The sequence below is a fragment of the Cygnus atratus genome, chromosome 2, assembly GCF_013377495.2.
Source record: "Cygnus atratus isolate AKBS03 ecotype Queensland, Australia chromosome 2, CAtr_DNAZoo_HiC_assembly, whole genome shotgun sequence".
Lineage (NCBI taxonomy): Eukaryota > Metazoa > Chordata > Aves > Anseriformes > Anatidae > Cygnus > Cygnus atratus.
The window spans coordinates 101,925,569-101,949,124 of NC_066363.1; positions in this window are offsets into that span (position 1 = coordinate 101,925,569).

Consider the following 23,556-nt stretch of genomic DNA (forward strand, 5'->3'; position numbering starts at 1 on the left):
CTTGAGGAAGAGGTTTATGTAATTTTTGTGTTTTTATAGTAAGACTCTATGGGAGTTATATATAAAGTACTGCTGTTTCTCTCTGAACAATTGTGCTAAATAAAATACAGAGTACCTCTTAGGAGGCATGCAGAGAATAAAATTAAAGAAAATTTGTTATTCTATTTATGTAGATTATAGAACAAATCAGAAGAACAGAGTTTGGGAAACAAAATATTCTGTCTGGACTGAATAAGAAAAGACTTAAAAAATAAGCTATATAAAAATACACCCTTAGAATATTTTCCAAGCTACACAACAAACACTATGCTAAGTGGAATTATTTACTATAAAAAAGTGAGAAAAGTCTGTGTTTCATGAGTTCTTCTCAGAACTTCAGTACTTCTGTCAATACATAGGCCTAAGGGATATTCAAATACCATAACAGATAGCATTGCACCTTTTTGAAATATAAATGTAAATATTGCAGGAAAAAAACAGTGCTGAAGTGTAATAACGTGTAATATCATAGAAAAATTTAGGGCTTAAATTTTCACAAGCCCATCTAGAGCTCCAGAGTGTTGACTGCCTCACTTTAAACACCTCTAAGGAGCTGGTTTGACATCAGAAAATCTAAAAAATATGTTTCCTGATTCTCAAGTTAAGAAGTCAAAAGCATTAGCTGCTTGATTTATTATTATTATTATTATTATTTTCAACCTTTAACACAAGTATGAATATAAGAATTCTTCCTACCATTAAATGTGCTTGCACTGAAACCTTGAGCTAAAAAATAACATTTTTTAAAAAAGTTTTCTAGTTCTCATTCCTAGTAATAGATTAACTTTGTCAAAATAGTGGACCGAAGGCACTTCAATGGGCAGATCAGGAACATAATATTCCTTTGTATGCTGTTGCTTTTTTTTTTTTTTTTTTTTTTTTAAGAACTGTTGAAATTTCAAATATATACCACACTTTGATGATTTTTCCTACTATCATAAGGTCTAGGAATCAGAACCTAGACTGCTGTTGTTGTCCCTGAAAACAGAAAGGCTCTGAAAATCATACTGCAGACACTGAAAGACTTTCAAATGCTCTTTCAACCTTCATTTTGCAAGACTTTCTATGCCAAATAAAAAGCTCTATTCTTCCTCAGGATGACTTAAGATGGACTGTCAATGTTATACATTAAAAAAAGCCATGGGCAATGGGTGGGGACAAAAGGCAGCTATTATTAAAACTGGGTGTGATCGTGCATGTGGGTGACATTTTGTATTTTTGTTGTCAGTGTTTTTTTTTTTTTGTTCATCTCTGTTTGTGTAATAACTAGCTAGCTCAGAATGTGTGTACCTTAAAGAAAAAAAGAAAAAAAAAGGAGAATATACCTTCAAGAGAAACTCTGTTTTGCATCCTTGTTTGTCTTGCTTATAAACTCTAAAGGGTTTTTTAATTCATTAATCACACTCTAAACATAAACGGAAGATTTTAACTCAAGCAGAAGGGGATATTATTGTAAACAAGGTGTTGCATATGAATCTACAGAACTTAGACTCATTTTAAAGCTGCCAAAGTGACTGTTAATGGATAATTGGAGGGTTAGAGCAAACAGTAAGAATGAAGAAATTGATGGGGGCTGTGAGGAATTTCACTACTGGGTGGCTACAGATGTTCTAGTAAGATGTTCTAGTTAACTTGAATGTCTCTCAGCAGATAGGGTACACATTTGTGCTATTAATCTGTGGTGTAGGTGAGCCAAGAGAAAGGACGGCTGTTAAGAAATTTGTAATTAAAACATCTATAATTTGTGTCAAGATAATTAAAGGGCAACAGTGGTATGTCAGGTTTTAAAGCAAAATTATAGCTAATTCTATCCCCTGGTCATTTAGCAAACAACTTTGTACTTTAGCAAATAAGGTTGACCTGTACTGTTTGTCAGCAGGACATCACAGAACTTTTAAAGCAAGTTTTATTGTTATTATTTTTTATTTTTAACTCTGTGAGCCTCTTGTAACTTCTTCAAAACAGTGCATCAAAGAATAACTCTGATATTGAAAAGACTACTAATTTTACAAGCTTTGTACCAAAAGACCATACTAATATGGTTCTATAACTAAAGTTATATTTTATGTTGTTTATATCTAGAGAATGTCTGTCTGGGTACCCGACAGCTTATGTACTTTAGCTGTTTCTTTCATGCTCAGTACATTGTGTGTGATATTGTAAACAAACTGATTAAACAGCAATAGTTTGGCAAGCAGGAGTTTATGTTTTTCTATACTGCATTTTAACTTAAAAGCACACCTTGTGCCTTTAAGGATCAAATGGTAGCACAATGATATTTCCCTCCTAAGTAGCTCAAAGTATATCCAGTAAGGGGTAAGTTGCTTCAGACAATCAAAGCATGAGACAAAACCCTGAAGTTATTCTCAATTCTAATATTCTTTCTCCTTCACCCCTTTTTACTCTGGTTTCAGTATAATTCCTTTCCTCTTGGATCAGATGTTTGTTGCTAAGAAAGCTCAGCAACATTTTGTGCAAAGAAATCTATTTCTTCCAAACCTTAGCAATGCTCCCAGGCAGCAGTAGGTTAGTTTCTTGTTTTTTTTTTTTTTTTTCTTTCTATGTTTGTGATGCTATTCAGATGTCTTTTATCTTCCAGGATCAGAAAACAATCATATACATTACACTGAACTACACTGCACAGCATAAATAGTTGGATTTTAAAATATTTCCTCTGAACTGTCTTTTGCGGAGCACCTTTTTCCCTTTCACCTCTGCCCCTTCTTGTTATAAGCATATTTCTCTATGGGAACAAGTTAAGAAAGGAAGGAGAGAGAAGTTATGTTAGTTCAGTGAAATGCAATATTTCAGGGGAAATTTGGAGTGTAAAGGATCTGAACTTCTACTTGCGTTAGCCATCATGTAGTCCTACGGTCAAGGCTTGTTTGAAGGCACTGTGTCATTTTGAAAGAGCATTTTGTTCTTTTAATCACTTTCATGCTACTGTATAGCATCAAAAACAACTTGTTATTTCTTCTCAAAGAAAAGGCCCCCATGGACATTGTATTTGCTTCTTCTCTTCAATTACTTAGTGATTGTAAAAATTAGTGTCCATAGTTTGGACATAAGTGTTTCTCAGATAAACCTCTGCTTTCTCATTACTTCAGTAACTGGTTTTAAAAGTCTGGCAATTGGATGTTGAGGAGAGGGATCTAAATAATCTCTGAGGATGCTTGTGCCAAGCAGAGGTTAATGGTGGTGTCATAATTCTTTGAAGCAATACCTCTGAGGTTGACCTACATGGACAAAAATAAAGCATTCTGTTTAAAGACAATGGTAAAACTAACTCCCATCTTCACTGTCAAGACGGATACATGTAAGCAAATGGAAATCTTTTCAAGCATACTGGGAAAAGATTGTTTACTAAGGAGGATAGAGTGGAAGAATTCATGCTAGTTGTAGTGGAAAGGCAGGTGATGAAAGCAATCATAATTACTTTAGTTAATTGGAGGTTAAACAAAGGACACAGGCTTAGAATGCAATGATACATATTTACTGTTTATGCAGCAAAACCTGCAATTTTAGTCTTTATTTAGTGTTTCAACTAGTGACTCTTCTCATTGATAATTTTAGGCCTGTACTTAACAGCAGACTGTATAGGAATCTAAAAGACTTCTTGATGGCATTTTTTGCAATGATTGCTATTGGGGTGGGCTTGATTAATCATTCTCCTTTGCTTTTATTCCTTATGAATACGTGCTTTTGGTTACATACATCTTGGGAGATCAGGTGAGTTACATATGAATACTGCTTAATGCTAGCAAAGGTCTAGCCTTGGCTGAACCTCTTTATTTTGTTGCCTGACCTGTGCTAGTTCTTGTGCAGCCAACTGCATGGGGCATTAGCTGGCAGGGTCTGGGTAGGGAGCTGCAGGGTAACCCTCATGGGAGGATGCCACGAGATGCCTGTGACTCACAAACAGCCCCAAATAGCTCTGATGCTAATGGGAAGAGCCCTGCAGCCCACTGGGTCTCCCTGGTGCCTTGTCCCTGAAATATTTAAGAAAGAGCCAAAGCTACTGCAGGGAGGGGACTTGTGAGGAGACAGGTGAGGAAAGTGGAGGGGACGTGGAGGGGCTGTTGCTGGGTACATGGCTGGAGACACACTGTGTGAAGGGACACCCCCAAGGTGGGGGAGGGGTGATGGACTGAAATTAGTCAGGGGAAGGGGCACAAAAGTTGTTTCCCTAAATGGTTATTTTTTTGTGTCGTTGTTGGATTATTTTTATTCCCTCAATACCTGAATCAGTTAGTTAAAAATGTCTTTTTAACTGTCAGTAATTTAAATTAAGAAAAACTCCCCAAATTGGTACTGTTTTGGCCATGATACTGTCTGCCTCAAAAGAAAAAGAAGATAGGGCAAAAAGAAAGGAGGCCAAAAAAGGTGCTAATAACCTCTCCACGAAAACAGAACAGTTAATTTTTGCACCCGGTTTTTCCTGTCCCCATACAAAAACAGGATCAAGTGTAATTACTGGAAACACTTGACTTCAAAAATCACCTTTTTTTTTTTTTTTTTTTGTGTTGCCACAGACCACACAGACCTAGCCCATTGTCTCTGACAGAACAGGGTCACAGCCAACAAGTGCTTTGATTAACACAACAGACAAATCTCTCTCCAGCAAAGGCATGTTGTGCCATAATCCACCTATTTTGCTACTCCTTTCTCACCTTTCAACATGTAGCTTATTTCCTCTGACCCTTCTTTCTCTCTCTGTTTCTTATTCTCAGTTCTCTTGTCTACCAGCAGATTTCTTCCCCTTAATCCATACCAGCTATGTCCCTTCAATTCCTTCCTTCCTTTCTCAGCCCTATCACCAGTTCCTCTCCCTTTTATCTGCAGTAATGATGGTACTTTAAAAAATAAAATAAATTACCTTCATTCTCAATCCCTTCATCTTCTCAGACTCCTCAAATGCTCCTTAGCTGGAAATGGGACAGGTACATCTCATCATGAGCCTTTTAAAGGGGATAGAGCTGAACCTGTTCTTAGTCATTTGTCTTGCTTCTTGCTTTCCTCCTTCTTTCTCCCCCTTTTGCTTTGTCAGAAGGAACCTCCATGATTTAAAAATAAAGGCAGAAATTGTGCTCTTTCACCTTTGTTACCTATTTTGGGGTTGACTATAGAAGGATCTGAATATGTAAAATACCAGCTAGTGACATTCAATGGAAAAAGGACATGCAATACAGATCTAGAGGAGGTTCCACTGTCTGCCTGGAGAGAGTAAGAATTTTGCCCATGCTTAGTTACTTGGTTTTAATGCAGATCTTCTTGGCTGAACTTTTGCTGCTGTGGCCAGTTCCTTGGATTAACTGAATTTCCTTGGGCAGGGGCAGTGCATGGTGCATGACACTCTCTAGCCAGCAGAACTCTGTTCCCCTCTGCACATTCATTAGCTACGTGCACCTAAAGAGTTTCATTTTGTATTTCCTCAGTGGTCATATTTCAATTTCCTGGTTTTCCCTTCTTCTGAGAAGGAATAATAATCCTCAAAGTACTGTTTAAAAGGAATGGTATGATTTTCTTCTTATTATTCTTTCTTCTTTTTTTTTTTTTTTCCTTCCCCTTGTCTGATTGGACATATTGAACAATATGTCCAACCTGAATTATGCATGCATTCTAGGGAAAACAAACAAGCAAACAAAAACCCACAGAAAAATGACACTGATGTCATTGCTGCTGACTTGTGAAATAATTACCTGCAACTGCTTTTCTTAAGGCCCCAGTGCACTGAGTGCACTGTGTGCTAGTAAAACAAATTAAGCCAGAGTAACATGCTTCCACACAGAAAACAATGGAAGCGAGTGAAAACACGGTCTTCTTTGAGGCTGCTCTCATAAAGAATCTGCTGAAAAAAAAATGATTACACAGTGGTTTATAAGCTTTACTTTCCACCAAGTCAGTAAGAGCTTTTTGGCATGAAGGTCCTGAGCTGTCACCTGATGTCGATTTAAAGAGACAGGTGATTACCCACAAAGTGAAAAATAATGTGCCATTATTCCCTGAGGTATAAACTCTGGCAGCAATCAGAAGAGAGGAGAGAAAAGGGGCTATTGTAGGGTGGACAGAGCACAGTGCTGACAGTGGAGGAGATGAAGTGAAGTTGACAGAGTTTCATTTCAGAGTTGGCTGTGCTGATGTGGCTTCAGTAGTTTCGTCTCAATCCCGGCTGTCAGTTCCCTTCTGCTCCTTTCACCAGTGAGTTCTGAGCTTGTCTCTCTTATGCTCTCCTTTGCTTCAAGCCCCCATTTACAATTAATACTTTAAATTAGCTCTTTAATGCTTACTATATTTTATTTCAAAATTTCAAGAAATAGGCTCCAAGGATCATCATTATTTCATGGACACATTTTTTTCATTAGCTTAAGAAGAATGACTTTTTATTGGGGGCTACCATTCTCTTTTCAATGTTCTTCTTCTCCTTCTCATCTATTTCTCCCCAAATCTTTCTGTGTCACTACTTTATAAATTATGAACAACATTCCTGTTGCAAGAAAGCTAGTTACTGATTATCTTCTGGGCTGGCATTGAGAAAACATATAAGGAAGCAGATGTGAAGAAAAGAAAGCCTGAGGATTAAATATTGTTAGAAAAAAAAATACAAAAACCAGAAACCTTAAAATATTACCGTCTCTGCCCTCCTCCTTACCCCCACTCTGTTATAAATGCTATCTCAGGTACATCAGTAATGAGTAAATTTCTCTGTGACAAACTCTGGATGTAACAGGAAATTTTCAAATGGGTAATTAGTATTGTTATTTTTAACTAAAGACCTTTGTATCCCTATTAAAAAAATAAAATAAAATCAAGAACTCCATGAGATACTACCATGTGAAATTACCTTTTATCTTGCAGTCATCAACATACTTACCTATCAATTTGCCTTTTTGCCAGAAAATGGCATGGCCGTTCTATTTTAAACATCAGAGGAAATGTAAGTAGAGTATGGTTGTTGTTCCTATCTTTAATTCAGGATCTTTGTGCAACACTTGATTACAGCTTTTTGCACAGATTCATGTAAGGTGGAGGTTTCACACATTAATTCTACAGATTTGTGCTCTCCAATATACTAGAAAGAAGAAATAATATTGCACTTATGTATGTCATCCCTGTAGACATGGGTATCAACTACAGTGCTAAACAGAAGCAGTTTTAGATCATCCTGATGGCAAACATACATTTTATTGTAATTTTCTTACATGAGATGAATGTTAATATTTGATAAGGCTAAGAGAGGTATAAAACAAACTCTTGTTTACAAAGGGTGATATAGCACATGGAATTCTGGTGAGGCTGGAGCTACTACCTGCCTCAAAATTTAATGTGGACAATCTGTGCATTTTCTCTTTTTATTTTGGAGTTGTTTAGCCTGAAAGTTTCATCTGATTATAAAGCTGAGTTAATGGTTTTGCATATTCTCTGCTGTCAATCATAAGGGATGGGTAAACAGAGGCTAATAATAGTCTTGTCTTTCTATACTTCTTCTGAACCCTTGAAAGAGTTCAGATTTTCCCCTGGCATTCTTAGTGCTTGAGTTATATTGAGACAGTGTGCAATGAAGTGTTATTGTTATTAGCAGCTGTAACTTTTGTTGTCTTGTTTTTATGTATTTGATAGGAAAACTTTTTTAACCAGTGTTGCCAAGGGGAGAATTTGACCTGTTTCATAGTCTTTTTTATGTTATTATATTATATTATTATAGACAGAATTCTCATTAAGTACCTGATATTTTTATTCCTGAAGCATCTTGGTGTTCCTGGAAGCATATCAATTGATAATAGAACACCTTTAAAATAAATTCAGTATTAAATAAACACCTGTTCGTTAAATCTGTAGCACTCTCTATGTGGTTTGGTAGCAGATGCTGTGGCTGCTAATGATACAGACTGTTTGACAGGCGAGTTAGATACTAATGGAACTACAGATGAATCTGGATGCTTTAGAAGATTATATGTCAAAATAAACTCTGTATTTCTCTCTGAAATAAAACAAGCCCAATCTGCATAGAGGACTGAAAAATCATTTTTGGTTTAAAAAGATGTTAAGATCTAAACCATTAGCCAAAAGTTGAACTAGAATGAACTCTGCAAGGGTTCTGGCATTTCTTGAGCCTTTTATTTTCATGTGTGTAGTCTTGCTTAAGGAGGTACCTGGTCAAGGGAAATGCAATTTCAGTGGCACAGCTAGAAAGTGGAGTTTATTGTGATAATATCGAGACGTCTAGATAAACCAAGAGATGCTGCTAGTCTTTTTAAAAAGGCTTATATAAGGTGCTTAGACCAGACAAATATCCAAAGTGCATTCATATTTAGTCTTTTTTTTTTTTTCCCATAGATGCAGGAGTAGCATGAAAGTAATAAGAAAGGTCAATAAAACTGAACTTTTCTACCTCAAGAATTAGGCCTCAGGGCTTGGCCACATTTAAAATCAATCAATAAATATATATTTTTTTTTTTTCAAGAGAAAGCTCTGGGCAGTGTCAAGATTTCATTTGTATCCCTGGGCTGAGGAATATTGCCACTGAAAGACAACTCTACTTGCTCCTACTGCAAAACGGCTTCTGCTCTTACTCCCTCAGCAGCCACCAGCTTAACTTCCAGGCTTTTGCTGTTAGTAAGAATGGGTTGAGTCTGCTGACAAACACAGTCCCTTACCTTTGATTACGTCTAGAGCCAGCCCTGAATGTATTTCAATTCCCCAAGTTCTTCTTCTATGTATAAAGATAAGACTGGCTTCATCTTAAGGAAGACAATAAAAATTAAATGTTACCTTACAGGAAGCTACTAACATTTACGAACCTAAGCTTCTAGGAATAAAAGAAAAGGTCCTTAAATGGATAAAGCATAAAAGCCTTAAAAATAAGAAATAAGAATAAATGTTCATGTTTCCCAATAGGGCTTTTCACTGTGCTTTTTGGCGTATTCAGTTATGATTTGGAAAACGGGAAATATGGGAAGTAAGGTGAAAAAGTGTCCTGACAATGGAAAGTGTTCAAAAAAATAAAACAATCAAACAAACAAAAAACCCAACTGTGTTAAACATCAACAGAATTTCCAGCGTGACCTGGGGACAAAATGTCAGAAGAAATTCAATATAGGTGAATGTGAAATGATTTACAGAGAGGCCCCACCCCAACCTCTAACTTTACCTGTGCAGTGATGTAGCTTAGCTTTATCGTTCAAGAATGAGATTTTGGAGTGCTAAAAAATAGTGTGTGAAAATCTTAAATGAACTACATGCCCAATAGTGATCAGAAGCAGACATGGTATTTTAAATTCTCTTTCTAAAATAGAAGCACAATTAAAATGTACTCATGTTTTTATTTAAAACATGGTGCACCAACATCTGTTACACTCTTGCATTTTGTTTTTTTCTCCTCAAAAATATTATACCTTCAAAGGGTCCATGGAAGAGCAGTGAGAACAATCAAAGGTATGAAATAGTTTAAAGTGAGTGAAGACCTAGTATTCTTCTGTCCTATAATTATACCCTCCCCAGGGCATTTCATATAATATTCTGTTGGGGACGGAGTGTTTGTCTATGTGGATCTTTGATGTGGTCTAGGGTGGCAGTGCTATGTCTGTCATGGTGGGAGGAGTACAGTACCAGGGCAAACTGACAAAATTAAGTTCCATTGAAACACTGTATCCACCACTGCTTTCCTTTGAAGAAGTGCTGTTCTTCTTTCATAAATAAGTTGAGAGTGCATAAGACTGCAAAGGAATTCAGAGCAAGCACTGCATCATACAGAAGAGTTCAAACACACACATTCCACCTCTAAGGGAATTTCCTCCCTAACAGGCTGGAATTAAACCTATTCTCCAAATGAATATTTAATCTGACTTTTGAACAGCATTTTGATACATCTTCGTTAGCAAGTAGTGCAGCAGAGTAGGAGCAGATTTGTAGAGGAAGGCAAAAGGAATCCAGTCTGTATATCAGAGACAGCTCCAGAATGTGAACCACTGCATGGTAAGACAGAGAGCAGAGTTTCACTTCACGGTCATAACCCTGGTACCACACTGGACAATAATGTGGACATATCCTATCCAAACCTAGTTCTCAAACCTGTGAATGAGCAGGCTAGTCATGAACAGGAGAGTGACAACCCTTTTACTCCTCTCCTACAATAACTCTTGAAGTTTTTGTTTGTTTGTTTTCCTTCAGTATAGCAGAATTTGTACAGAGGGAGGGGTGCATCTGTAACCAAGTATCTAGGACAGTCAGCAGAGGATGATGATATGGGTTTGAGTGCCTTCAGACTGAACATAGCACTGGTCAGTGGAGTACTTTTGAGACATTCAACTATTACCCAATTACAATCAGGATGGGTATAATCCCATCATCTTCAATTGAAAATGTAATTTTAGGCAACAATGACTAGGTTTTTATGAATCCTAATAATGTGCTTGAAGCCCTCTCATCTTCTTCCTGAAAGAAGGTGGAATTGCAATACCCTTCATTTTTTCCAGTATTTTCTAATGTCTAGTTCTAAAGCTTGTTAAATCACACTCTGAGGTGCATAACTTTCCTTAGAAGTTACATTACTTACACTCAGCATCAGAAACTAAATTATGAATTTCCCCTTAGATTTGGAGTAGAGACATCTTTGTTTTTACCAAACAAAATAATAATAAAAAATAAAAATGATATTCATCTAAGGTATTCCTGTCATATTTGACATCTGAAGGTCTTCCTTATGCTTACAATTCTTCCTTATGCTTTCAATTTCTTTCTCAGTTTTATTAAATGCTTAGATGAGTTGCTAGAAAAAGCTTTTCCTAAAGTACATGTAACCAGGAACTTGTACTTCACCTATATCTGGCCTGGCTCATATTGTAACTCAGTGCTGATGAAGCCACATCAATGGGACCAAGAGCCATTTCACCTTACATCAACCTGAATCTTTTTATACTTTTTTTGTTGACTTGAATTTTGTAGCAAGATATTAACCCTAAGGATATCAAAACAACTATATTAGATACACAATGAAAATTTAATGCCTTCTTCTGTTATCATTTCTGCAATGCTTATACTGTAGTTTAAAAACTCATTTGAGCTTAAGCTCCTATAGACCCTACTGTCTTTAAATACTGGAAAAATACTTCTGATCATTAAGCTCTGTCAGGTTTACAAACATTTACAGACAAAGGCATTGTCTCTATTGGTAGCCATTTCCTGACAAGGATGGTGAAATTAAGAGTTTTGACAACAGCACAAGTATATCCTCAGCTCCATATGGTTTGCTACTTCTTTTTGTTTCTCTCTCTCAATCTCCCTTTTCTCACAGCACTTTTAGGACTATGTTTCATGGCACAGTTCATCAACTATGTCCTTTAAAAACATAATTTCAGTGTAGGATAAAATATTGTTCTGATTAGATGATTTGCTTCCAGAAAATAGGATGGTTAAGTGCAGCTAGAGCATGCCTCAAGTCCCTAACCAATCCATGTGAATAACGAGGGCTTGGTGTATGACACAATATTCATTGCCTTATGTGAGGAGTAAGAGAGGTTTTGTTGCCTCTAAACTTTTCAGAAGGCTTCCCATGGTAGGCAGACATCTATCTAGCGTTATTACCTGCTTTTTATCTGCTACTAATTTTTCCTTTGGGAGAGGAGGCTGTCTGGCTGACAGAATAACGTAGTCCTCTCTGCTTTGATTTCAGTGGAGAAATAAGCACATCAAATGAGCTGGCTAAAATATTTTCCCGTTAATACATGTTTGAAATAACTTCAATAATTTTTTTTTGGCTAATAATAGTTTTTTTTTTTTTAATGACCTGTAGTTAAAAACATTTTTATCTTAGGTTTCACCTTAATTACAGTGTTAGCTTTTGCCTCACAGTATAGCCCAATGGTAAGCCTATCATTTAAGCACTTTAAAAGAAACTTCACTGTATTCTGAGTATTTTTCTAACACTTTTCTTGCATTATAGAGTTAAAATAGAAATTGGAGTTTAATTAAACTATAATTAAATAGAATTTTTCAGTCTTTCTTAAAACTAAAACATTGCTCAGGAAAATACTTAATCCTAAATGTATTTTAGATGCTCTTAAAACCAAGATGTATTACACTTTCCAAGAGGCATAAATGCAGAGCTAAATACAATAGTCTGAAGATAGCTTAACTAATGTTTAAATTTCAATTTCACAGAAAATACAAGTCTTTTATTCAAGAGTATGATGTTCTATGAAAATTTGTACTATCCTCATGACAAGCCATTTATACTGAGATATCCTCTGTTTTACAGAATTTTGGAAATTGATAAGTAAACACATACTGCAAAATCCCTGAAAATCAAAACAAAGCAATATAAAATGCACTTTTCCAACTTTAATTTATGTTTAATTATAAAAAAGTGCTTTTGTGTTTATTAGTGTTTATAGCATTTTCACATAAACTTGATTTATAATATTTGTTCTAGTAATTAACATAAACCTTAGGCATGTTAAAGGAAAGAAATGCAATTAAAACCTGAACTATGAAAATCTGTGTAAAACCTATATAAATGTTAAGATAAATATTTTTTAATGTATAATATATTTTGCAAATTCAATCTTCTCTACCCATTCAGTAGAAATTTTAAACTGTTCATTTGTATAAGCATTTGTAAATTATCCAACTGCACTTGAGAAGCAGATTTTTGGGAAATATAAATTTGGGGCCGGTCCTCTTTAATATCTTTATCGATGACCTGGACGAGGGGATCGAGTGCACCCTCAGTAAGTTTGCAGATGACACCAAGTTAGGTGCGTGTGTCGATCTGCTCGAGGGAAGGAAGGCTCTGCAGGAGGATCTGGATAGGCTGGACCGATGGGCTGAGGTCAACTGTATGAAGTTCAACAAGGCCAAGTGCCGGGTCCTGCACCTGGGGCGCAACAACCCCAAGCAGCGCTACAGGCTGGGAGAGGAGTGGTTGGAAAGCTGCCTGGCCAAGAAGGACCTGGGAATACTGGTTGATAGGCAGCTGAATATGAGCCAGCAGTGTGCTCAGGTGGCCAAGAAGGCCAACAGCATCCTGGCTTGTATAAGAAGCAGCGTGGCCAGCAGGTCTAGGGAGGTGATTGTCCCCCTGTACTCGGCTCTGGTGAGGCCGCACCTCGAGTACTGTGTTCAGTTTTGGGCCCCTCGCTACAAGAAGGACATGGAGGTGCTCGAGAGAGTCCAGAGAAGGGCAACGAGGCTGGTGTGGGGTCTGGAGAACAAGTCTTACGAGAAGCGGCTGAGGGAGCTGGGGTTGTTTAGCCTGGAGAAGAGGAGGCTCAGGGGAGACCTCATCGCTCTCTATAGGTACCTTAAAGGAGGCTGTAGAGAGGTGGGGGTTGGCAGGCATTGGAATGGACTGCCCAGGGAAGTGGTTGAGTCGCCATCCCTGGAGGTCTTTAAAAGACGTTTAGATGTAGTCCTTAGTGATATGGTTTAGTGGAGGTCTTGTTAGTGTTAGGACAGAGGTTGGACTAGATGATCTTGGAGGTCTCTTCCAACCTAGACGATTCCGTGATTCTGATTCTGTGAAATTTAAGTATACACATAGACATAGACACAGGTCTTTAAAATTTGCATAGTTTCGTGAAATCTCTGTAACATTAAGCATCTGAGAAATGGAGTCCTTGAAGTCCCTTAAAATTAGCCTACAATTAATGAAAATGTCACCAGGTAGATTGATCTAAAGCAACTCCTATTCCATTTCAAAAACAGATGTTTGTATAATAAAAGATAAGGAAGTCCTAAAAGTTCAGTGGAAGGCAAATGCTGGCATATATTAATAGCATATGGATAAAACTAACATTTACACTACAAGCCTGCATGTGAAGTTCTTTGAAGTCAAGGAATTAAATCCGTGTACTGTTGAAGTCAAACTACATTTCACAAAGAAGAGATACTTAAGAGAAAGATTTTTAATTAGATATGAAAGACAGGAGAAAGAGAGGGCAGAGTGACGGGTCAAACTTGCTTTAATTGAGGCAGTTGGTCACGTACCTTTAGCTGTGTCCACATTCTCTTTGAAGTGAATCCCCCATGGCAAGAGGAAAGATGGCTTTATTGTATGTATTTCATGCTTGTCTGGATAAAGGAAAGATACTGCTGTATACTTATATATATATATACATATATATATAATTCTAGGGAGCCTGTTTCCTTTTTTTTTTTTTTTTTCTTCATTCTGTACTTGCATGATTGGACTTAGATTGTGGAAGAAAAAATCCTGCTGCCTTTGTCATCTCTTTCTTCTTTCTCACTGTTAATACTTTATCTTGCTTCTGAAGATTAGATATCATTGCAGTCATTGTGATTTTACAAATCTAGACAGTTTGTTTACTCCCTCTGGGTATTTTTTAACTTATCTCTTTAAAGAAGTGTTTTTTTTTTTTTCCTCCTCCACTAAGATCAAGAAGAAGAGACAGTAAAGAAGAGTCCAGAGACCATTATACTGAGTGCTCAATTCCTTGATTTTAGCTAAGTGTCTCAGGAAAGGTAGAATTTTAACCATTAATTTTAAGTTCATGATGAAGTATGATTTAGCTTCATTTCTTTTCCAGTTATTTAATTACTATATTCACATTTAATATAATTATGTTTTTCTAAAGGGCATTAATCTTTTACCATAGCATTTTCATATTTCAGCACTTTCTCACTACAAAATATGAGCCATTTATCTTCAAGAGCAGAGTTTGCTTGAATAGTCAGATAAACATGCATACAACAGAGAGTTCTGAGCATAGCAAAGACTTTAAAAAATCTTTATTACTTCTCAGTTTCAGTGACTTTACTGTGAAGTCAAGGTCTGCATTTTATCTCTTCTCACTGTTTTCTTTCTAGCTATTTGGATATATAATAAGTATAGCTTTTACAGTAAAATTGTGACCTATACCCTACTGATATTTTGGCAATGCATTTTTTGAAAATCACTTCCATGTGTCATTCTAATTAAAAATCAGATGGTTTTTAGAAAGCCTGAAAATGCATTGCACATTTCCATTACTTTTACATATTAGATGAATACGATGGTATGATCATGCTAAAAATGAATACGGAATAAATGCGTTTGAAATTGTGGGAGACTTGTAACTTTACCACAAATGGAAGAAATAAGGAAGAAATCCACCATCAAATGACTTTGATAACTTTATTACAAGTAGTAGAATACAATTTTCTCCCAAATTACAGTTCCATTCTCAAACACCTAACAGTACTACTGAGAAGTCCTTCATACTGATGAAGTAGTCTTTCAGAACATAACAGTATCAATTCATAGAATAAATTGTATTTAAAATACCGGATCATTTGAGTTATTCCCCTCACGTAAAGTTAATGATCTATTGTAGTTAAACTGTTAGAATAATTAAAATAATGAAAGTTTCAATCAAGTTCTGTTTTCCTGCAGAAGAATAAAGAAGAATGAAGATAATTTTTAAATGTCTATTTATCCAGAGATTGTGCCATGTTAAAAAAAACTTTGCTCCTTTTTGATTCTGAATTTCTGACCAAATCCAAAAGATGGAAAAAGAAGAAATTTGAAGCATGTGATACATTTGAAGCATGCTTAAATTAACTTTGGTTTCAGAGACTATCTGATGAAATTAACACTTTTTCATATAGTTTTTTTTTTCAGAAAAAAAAAAAAACAAACAACAAACCTACTTCTGTTTTATAGATTCAGCAACAGATAGCCAAACTAATTTTCGTTTTCAGTGTCACTATTCTCCAGTTCTGTCTTTTCACATAATACACATAGAATCCGCACAGCTGACCCTATTCAGTTTCAGATCAGTAGTTACAATCACAGATAATTGCTTTAAGTAGAAGGGCTCCTCAGAGGATGCTAATCAAGTGCTGCCTCTTATCTGGATTATATTTAAGAGTAGATATTACTGTTACATAGCAAGGAGACAAACATACAGGGTTTTGAAGGTTTTAGATCCTCTAGAGGGTTTCAGAGATTTACATGAGAAAAGTATGAATAGAAAAAAGTAAAGAAAAAACAGTATTCTCATCCTACTATGAAGTTTCTGTTATAATGTCCTAACTTTTTAGTTTGCAATTTTATAGGTAAATTTTTTTTTGGTATAGGTTTTCAAATACAATATTAATTGTTGATCACTAGATAATTATATATGTTGAAAACTTGAATATATTAAAATATTCATGTATACATTCATACTCAAAGCACGTAAATTTATTTTTATATGCATATATAAAACTCTAATTTTACTTTTTTTTGATATCATAGAATGGCCTGGGTTGAAAAGGACCTTAAAGATCATCTAGTTTCAACCCCCCTGCTCTGTGCAGGGTTGCCAGCCACTAGAGCAGGCTGCCCAGAGGTGCCTCTAGCCTGGCCTTGAATGCCTTCAGCGATGGGGCATCCACAGCCTCTCTGGGCAACCTGTTCTAGTGCTTCACCACCCTCTGAGTGAAAATTTTTCTCCTAATATCTTACCTAAATCTCCCCTGTCTTAGTTTAAAATAATTCCCCCTCATCCTATCGATATCTGTCTGTGTGGAGAAAAAAATAATAAAAAAAATCTTTCAGCTGAATTATATATTGTGTCGTAACAGTATAGTGTCTCTCATACGCTCTCATTTGATTGTTATCAGGAAACCTTGTTGCTTTATATGAATGTCAACAATCATTTTGGAATATGTGTCTGGTACATAATTAAGAAATTGCTTTTTTTTTTTTTTTTTAAATTTACATGCTAGTTCAATATTGCATGTATGACTCAGGTGTTTGGAAAGGCTAGTAGATAAATCTAAATTCTCTCCCTTTCCATGGTTCATTATCCATTATACTGACTTATTTACTCCTGATTATGAGTCATATATACATATAAGTGCTTATTACCTACAGCTTTGGAAGATTCTGTTTTACACCTAATTCAAATTTCTGTGAGACTGAACAAATGTTACAATCCTGTTTGAAATTAGATTAGATTTCTACTTTTTCTACTTATTTTCTTAGTGTGTTTGTTTGTTTTAGACTGACATTGATGTTATTAACTACAGAACTAAGTTGTTTACAGAATGGCATTTAAACAGGGCTGATAAGATTTTTTTTTTTCCTATTTTTTTCATCTTTTTTCTTGGGCTGGACATCTGGTGGCCATTAACAACCAAACATCGTGATGGGTTATTCATCTGTGATGATGTTGCACAAAGGATTTTGCCACCTGTTCAGTTTTTATTCACTACTTTAAAATATATTTTGAAGGGTCTTTTATACTTTTGAGCTGATTTTGAAGGACATCGTATCAGAATATGTAGTTCAGCAAGCAGAGATTGAGAAACATACTAAATCTCACAGTTCTAAATCTCATGAAGTTTTGTTCTTCAGTGAAGGATTGCTTGCAGTCATTTGGAACTGCATATTTGTTAGTAGACAAAAAATACCCCATTGAATAAGTCTCTGTCACAGAAAGTATAGCTTATTTTTTCCCCTCTGGTATTTGAAGGCTTGGATTTTTAAAATCAGAAAGATCCCTAGTGCTGTCCCTACTATTGCTGACCTACTTGGTGGCACTGATTATTCCTTGTTAATCGTGACTACTGACAGAAGAAGTTGTGAGACGTTTGTATATTCTCCAGAGGAAGACTAAATACCACTCTCTTACTGAATAACTTTGCAGACAGTCTACTCAAGATTCCTGAAGACCTTTTATTCTTCCTATGCTACCGTTCACAGGTATAGTAAGGATTTATAAAGTCCGAAACAGAACAGTGGGTTCTAATTAATAGCTTGTTTTTTTTTTTTTTTTTTTCCTCCACTAAGCGCAGCTTTTTTAGTTTCATGAGGTTGGACTAGGTAATCTTGGAGGTCTCTTCCAACCTAGACGATTCTGTGATTCTGTGATTTATATAAGTACCAGAAGGGCCAGATTTTACTGGTGCTATCCTTCCTTACAGCTTTCATGACTTAAACTTGTGTGTTTTTGTGGTGTTTATTTGCAAGAGTTGCTTATCGCTGCAAGCTTTTCATCTACTAAACAAATAAAATTTGTTTTGCTTTCATAACTGTACTTTATCAATAGCACACAGTGTCTTTGGTATTTGCTATTTTGAAAATTATTTTAGAAATATGTGTGGTGTTTCTTAGTGAAATTGTTGTCAATAAAAGAGTTAGCAGTAATGGCATTTAGATATTTATAAAACCTACTGCCCTTCAATAAGATATGATAGTCAAGAGAAACCCTCATGTATTAAACACAATGCACATCTGATCGGTTACGTGATAAAATGTTCTGTTATTTCACCATATATCTTTTGTCAGTAGGTTTTGTGTTGCAAATCTATGACTAGCTGCCAAAATGTTTCATTAGCTAAATGAAGCATGATAGAAAGTAGATGACCTGCGTGTATTGGTAATCATTTATGTAGTTTGTGAGGTGTAGTTCTGAATCATCGTGTTGTTACATAACTTTTCCCTAACACTTCTGATATTTTGAAAGCTGTTGCAAAATGCAACTCTCTGGGTAATGCCTTGATTATTTTCAGCATGTAGGATATAAATTAGGGCTCCTCTTCTATTGAGAAAAGGTGGGATGAGTATATGTTTTTGTTGTTGTTGTTCTGATTTTTTTTTTGTAACTTTGTAATTCTGCTTAGAGCTATTTATTTATTTATTTATCTACCTGCTCCAAAGGCTACAGTTAGAAACAGGTCAAATAAGATCTGTTATAAATGTAAAAGTGAAGTTCTCTGATCCTCAGTAGCACAGTGGGTATTTGCACTAGCAAGGCATTAAAGTACAGCCTTCCCAAATACATGAACTTCTACAGCTGAGCTGGAGTAGGGTACAGGAACACAATAATGTCACAGTCAGGGCTGCTGTAGTACTCCCAGAGAAAGAATCAGTAGGAAAACGATCCACGTTAGATAGAAAAGATGTCAGAACATCTACATAACTGTACTCATTGGGGTTTTGCTAATAATTTATCATCTTAATCTATGGCAGTGCAAACATTTGTCAGTCTTCTGTTGTTAGAGTGTATCTCATTTATGCAACTTCTTCAGATTTGAAATTAACCATTGTAGACATATTGTTGCAGTCTACTTTGTTCTTAATAAATTCTCAGGTGTTGCACTACCTCCATAAAGAGTGTATATAGGCAAGATTGAAGTACCACAGAGGCTTGTACTTTTCCCATCTTGGCTGATTGACATCTCATTTTTAATACTCAAATATTCTTGATAAAATTTATGATCTTCCATTGATTGTATTTCTAATAAATATATCAGGAATTATTTCCAGATTTATATTTGTTTCTTATATGATCATTCTTATTTAAGTGTCTTAAAGTCTGCACTTAAACTTTTCAGACACTTTCTACAGATGTCTCTTTTCAGCTCCTTATAATTTTGTTAAAGTTTAATCAATTCAATCAGATGTTTTCAAGAAGAGGTTTCTGATACAAGCATAAAGTTTAAAGGAATAGTTCAGATAAAAAGATTTGACATTTCTGAAAACCAGGTTAGAGAAGAAGTATTCTTATATCTATGTTGGAAAATAGTTGTTCCATTTTATGTTGAAAGGTTTTGTTGTTGTTGTTGTTTATTTTTGTTCCCCCCTTTCCCCACTTGAAATTAAATAGCATATTAGTAGCAGTAATGTGATTTGCTCAGCTTTGGTGACACTATAAAACATACAAATATCTGTGTGATCACATGCCTTTTTTTTAATATATATATCTTACCTAAACTACAAGAAAATGTAATTTTATAAGTATTGGAAGGACTGTATCATACATAATATTTCTAGGCTTTTTTCTGTTTTCTTCTTCTGATTGTCTCTCTAAGCTGTTACTGTCCATGTCTGGGGTGAAATAACTGAGAAGGGTTGGAACGAGTCTTTGTCTTCATTTATCAGTAAATCTGCTGTTGGTAGTCAGCAAGCATAGAGAAGAGAAAGGATGTGATGGGAAAAGTGAGAAAGGAGTAATAGACAGATTTGGAGAGAACAAGATGAAAAGTTGCAAGGACAAGAGATAGGAAGTAAGCAAGGGTAAATGAAGGAATATGATATAAATTAGGGCAAAGCTGAGAACAGAAAAGACAAAAAATGGGAAGCTGGGGAATATAGGGTGGGACTGAAGGAAGATGTAAGTATGCTGCATAATGGCCAAAAAATAGAGAGACAGAATAGGCAGAAAGGGCAGCATAAGAGGTGGTAGAATAGGCTAAATGGTTGTTGATCATTGTGGAAAATTTTCCTTCAAAACTCGGTATGGAATTTTATATCTACCCTTCGTTGTTGCTAGCACGTATTTGTGAAGTCTGGTGATAAGATTCATGTCATTAGTATCCCATACTGTTTTATGGGAAAGGCATGTTGCTGCTGCTCGTTATTTTTTTTACTTTACTGAGTTCCACAATGTGGAAACAAAAATTTCCAAGTCTGATGGGCTGTCTTGCTCTTTTTATTTTTAGTTTAGTTTAGTTTAGTTAGCTAGTTTTAAGCATTAGGTAATTACACTTTAGTTATATAAATTTGGAAATAAGCAATGTTAAAGAGACATTAATAAATCTGGCTTTTTGAATCAAGAATTATTTTAGAAAAATTTCCTCTGAATTTAGTTTGATTTGTACAAACACGTCTGTAAGTTACTTTCCTTAATTATATGATCAAATATTGTTTTTACAAACATCCTTGTGTAATTCAGTACACAAAATGAAATATTTTGGGGCTAAATTCAAGGCATGTAGTGGATGAGGCTATTTTATTACCCATGCTCAGTTGCAGTAGAGATATACATAATGTAATATATTATGTTTTATCAACTCTACATTATACAGGTGAAGAAAATTTGGTTTCATGGCTAAACTTTAATTTTGTTTCTTCTTTTGACACAGAATTCCTAGAGAAGGCTGCTCAGTTCATACAAACCAAACTTTTTGGGACTGGCCACTGCCCACTTGCTGGGTTTTCAATGTATGATACCTACACACTTTTTTTGAAATCGTTTCATTAAAGCAACTCCATAACAAATAATGTACAAGGGCCCAGTTCTCTGAAATATCAAGTCCTAGTCATTTCCAAGAGAGTACAATGAATTCCTGGATATTTAAAATTATTTCTTCTTATTTTCTCCTAGACTCAGTTCTGTAGTTATAAAATCCGGAATTTAATCTCACTGATGTTCTGTAAAGAGAAATATACTAATGAATGTAAAATGGCTAGTTTCTATGCTAAGAATACAGGAGAAATATGTGTGAAGAAATTAATAGTTTAATGTTCAACTTAGGTTTAAAATACTATATTTAATTGGTCTAGAGCTATATACAGAATCGGGGCAATCATAATATTGAATGGTGAAAGAAAAATAGCAAGACAGAAAAATAATGTACCAGGTTACAGTTGCAAATTATATCAAAACACATGAAAGTAAGAAGACTATAAAGTCTGAACTTTGAAACTTAGATTATTATTGTTATTAATTATTATTAATATTATTATTTTTATCTGTTGCTTTTAGTACTGCCTGTTGCTCTTAGTACTACTGCAAAATACAGATTCCTCTTCTGGCCATTCAGAATCAAGAAGCCTGAGATTTTTGCTGCTTACAGTTCCTATGACAACACACACAGACTACTGTTTTTGTAATTTTTTAATTCAGTCAGCAGGTCCTTTTTCTCCCTTTTCTGTTACCTGTAAATATACAGGTAAATATGTTACCTGACATATACAGACAAGTATCAGGGATTGCTCAGTTCTTAATCCTAGACCTCATAGTATAAAATAGAGATATTAAATGATGTAGCCAGATTATACATTTGAAGACTATGGACGCAAGGGAATAACACTATCAAACTGTTCTTGTATAGAAAGTACTCTGGGTCACTTCTAGCCAGTGTTATAGTAAATGCATTGAGCATTAACTCAATGGATATTAGACTATTTGTTGCTTCTCTAAAAAATGAAGTTGTGTTACTCATTTGTGGCTGGCAGATAACTCAGATTCGAGATCTTCACTGAATTTACTATTCTCAATTTAAGACATGAAGAATGATAACACATATCATAATAAAACAATCATTAAGTAATCAGAATGATTTAGTTTCCTAGCAACATATAAACATAGGATAAAAAATCATACCAATAGAGCCTCTGTAATTATTTATTTTTTTTCCATTGAAAGGTTAGATATAGCTCACCAATAATCTCTTCATGGCAGAACAAGATTTTCTTTGCAATAAAAATAGCTTTGTGACTGAAATCTGACACTGTAGCATTTTGACAGGCAGTTTTACAAATCAGTTCTTGGGTTTGAGGTCTATTTCTACAGTGTAATAAACTGTGTAATATAATTAATAGGTGCTGGCATCTTTATTTTTAATAGAAAAATATTTTTCATTAAAAATATGTCATGCTTCTTTACTGTGTTGAATTTTTGGGAATGTAGGCCAGAAGAAAGGCCTACAATGCAAGCAACACTCTGTTCAGAACAATTCATATTTAGCCATGAATATTATTATTATTATTATTTTTAATGCAAGAGCTTTATGAAGCAATCATATCTCACTCCAGGCTCTTGTAAATGTTTACATGCTTCCAGACATGCCATTGATTTGCAAGTGAATACACTTTAGTGGATGCACAAGTTTTTGCACAATTAGGACCTCAATTTTAAGAGCATCATTTTCTGCTTCCTTTTTTAGGAGCAAGACAAGTTTTCCTCAACAGCTGGTAAGACTGAAGGCACATTTTTGGTTTGGTCTCTTACAGTAAAAATTTTGCTAGAATGTTGTAAAAATAATATTTTCTGATGAACATTGAATGGTTCTAGTCCTGTGGGCCACAATCCTGAAAGCCCTATTTAATGACAGATCATTTTCTGAATCTAGTAAATTGCTTTGGGTCCATTAAACTTCACTTTGTTTAGCACCCCATCTGTGGCACTGTCTTGCCACACTCAGAACTTTCTTCATTGTATGGATGATAAAAGTCCTTTCCCCACCCATTTGCATTTTTTATCGATTCTTCTTCCACCAGAAACTAAATAAAAACTCTACTACTACTACTACTACTAATAATAAACAGGACCTAGAAATCTAGATTTTTCCTTCTTTTTCTTTTGTTTTCCTGAATTAAACATATTAAAAATTTATTTTCATATCTAACTGACAACATAACCATGGTGCTTCGTAATTAGTTTTTACTTGGTGCTTCTATTTAAGCTTCTACTTTCATTTTTACTACTGAATTCTGAGTTACCTGGCCTTAGAAGGAAATGAAGACTGGGTTGATATTTGCCATCTCCCAAATGGCATCACGGTGTTTAGAGATTGCTTTATGATTGCCCAAAGATTGATTCCAAATCTCTAGAAAAATGGAAGTTATCTTCTAATCTGAGATATATATTTTGTTGTTGTTTTAAGGAAGGATGGCTTCATGCCATCTAAAATGTATTATGGGAGTATTTCTATTTCTCACTTTAAAAAATATTACAGTAGTTACTATTTTATATCTTATCTAGGTCAGATACTACCTGTATTACTCTTTCATTTGTAGGAACTTGC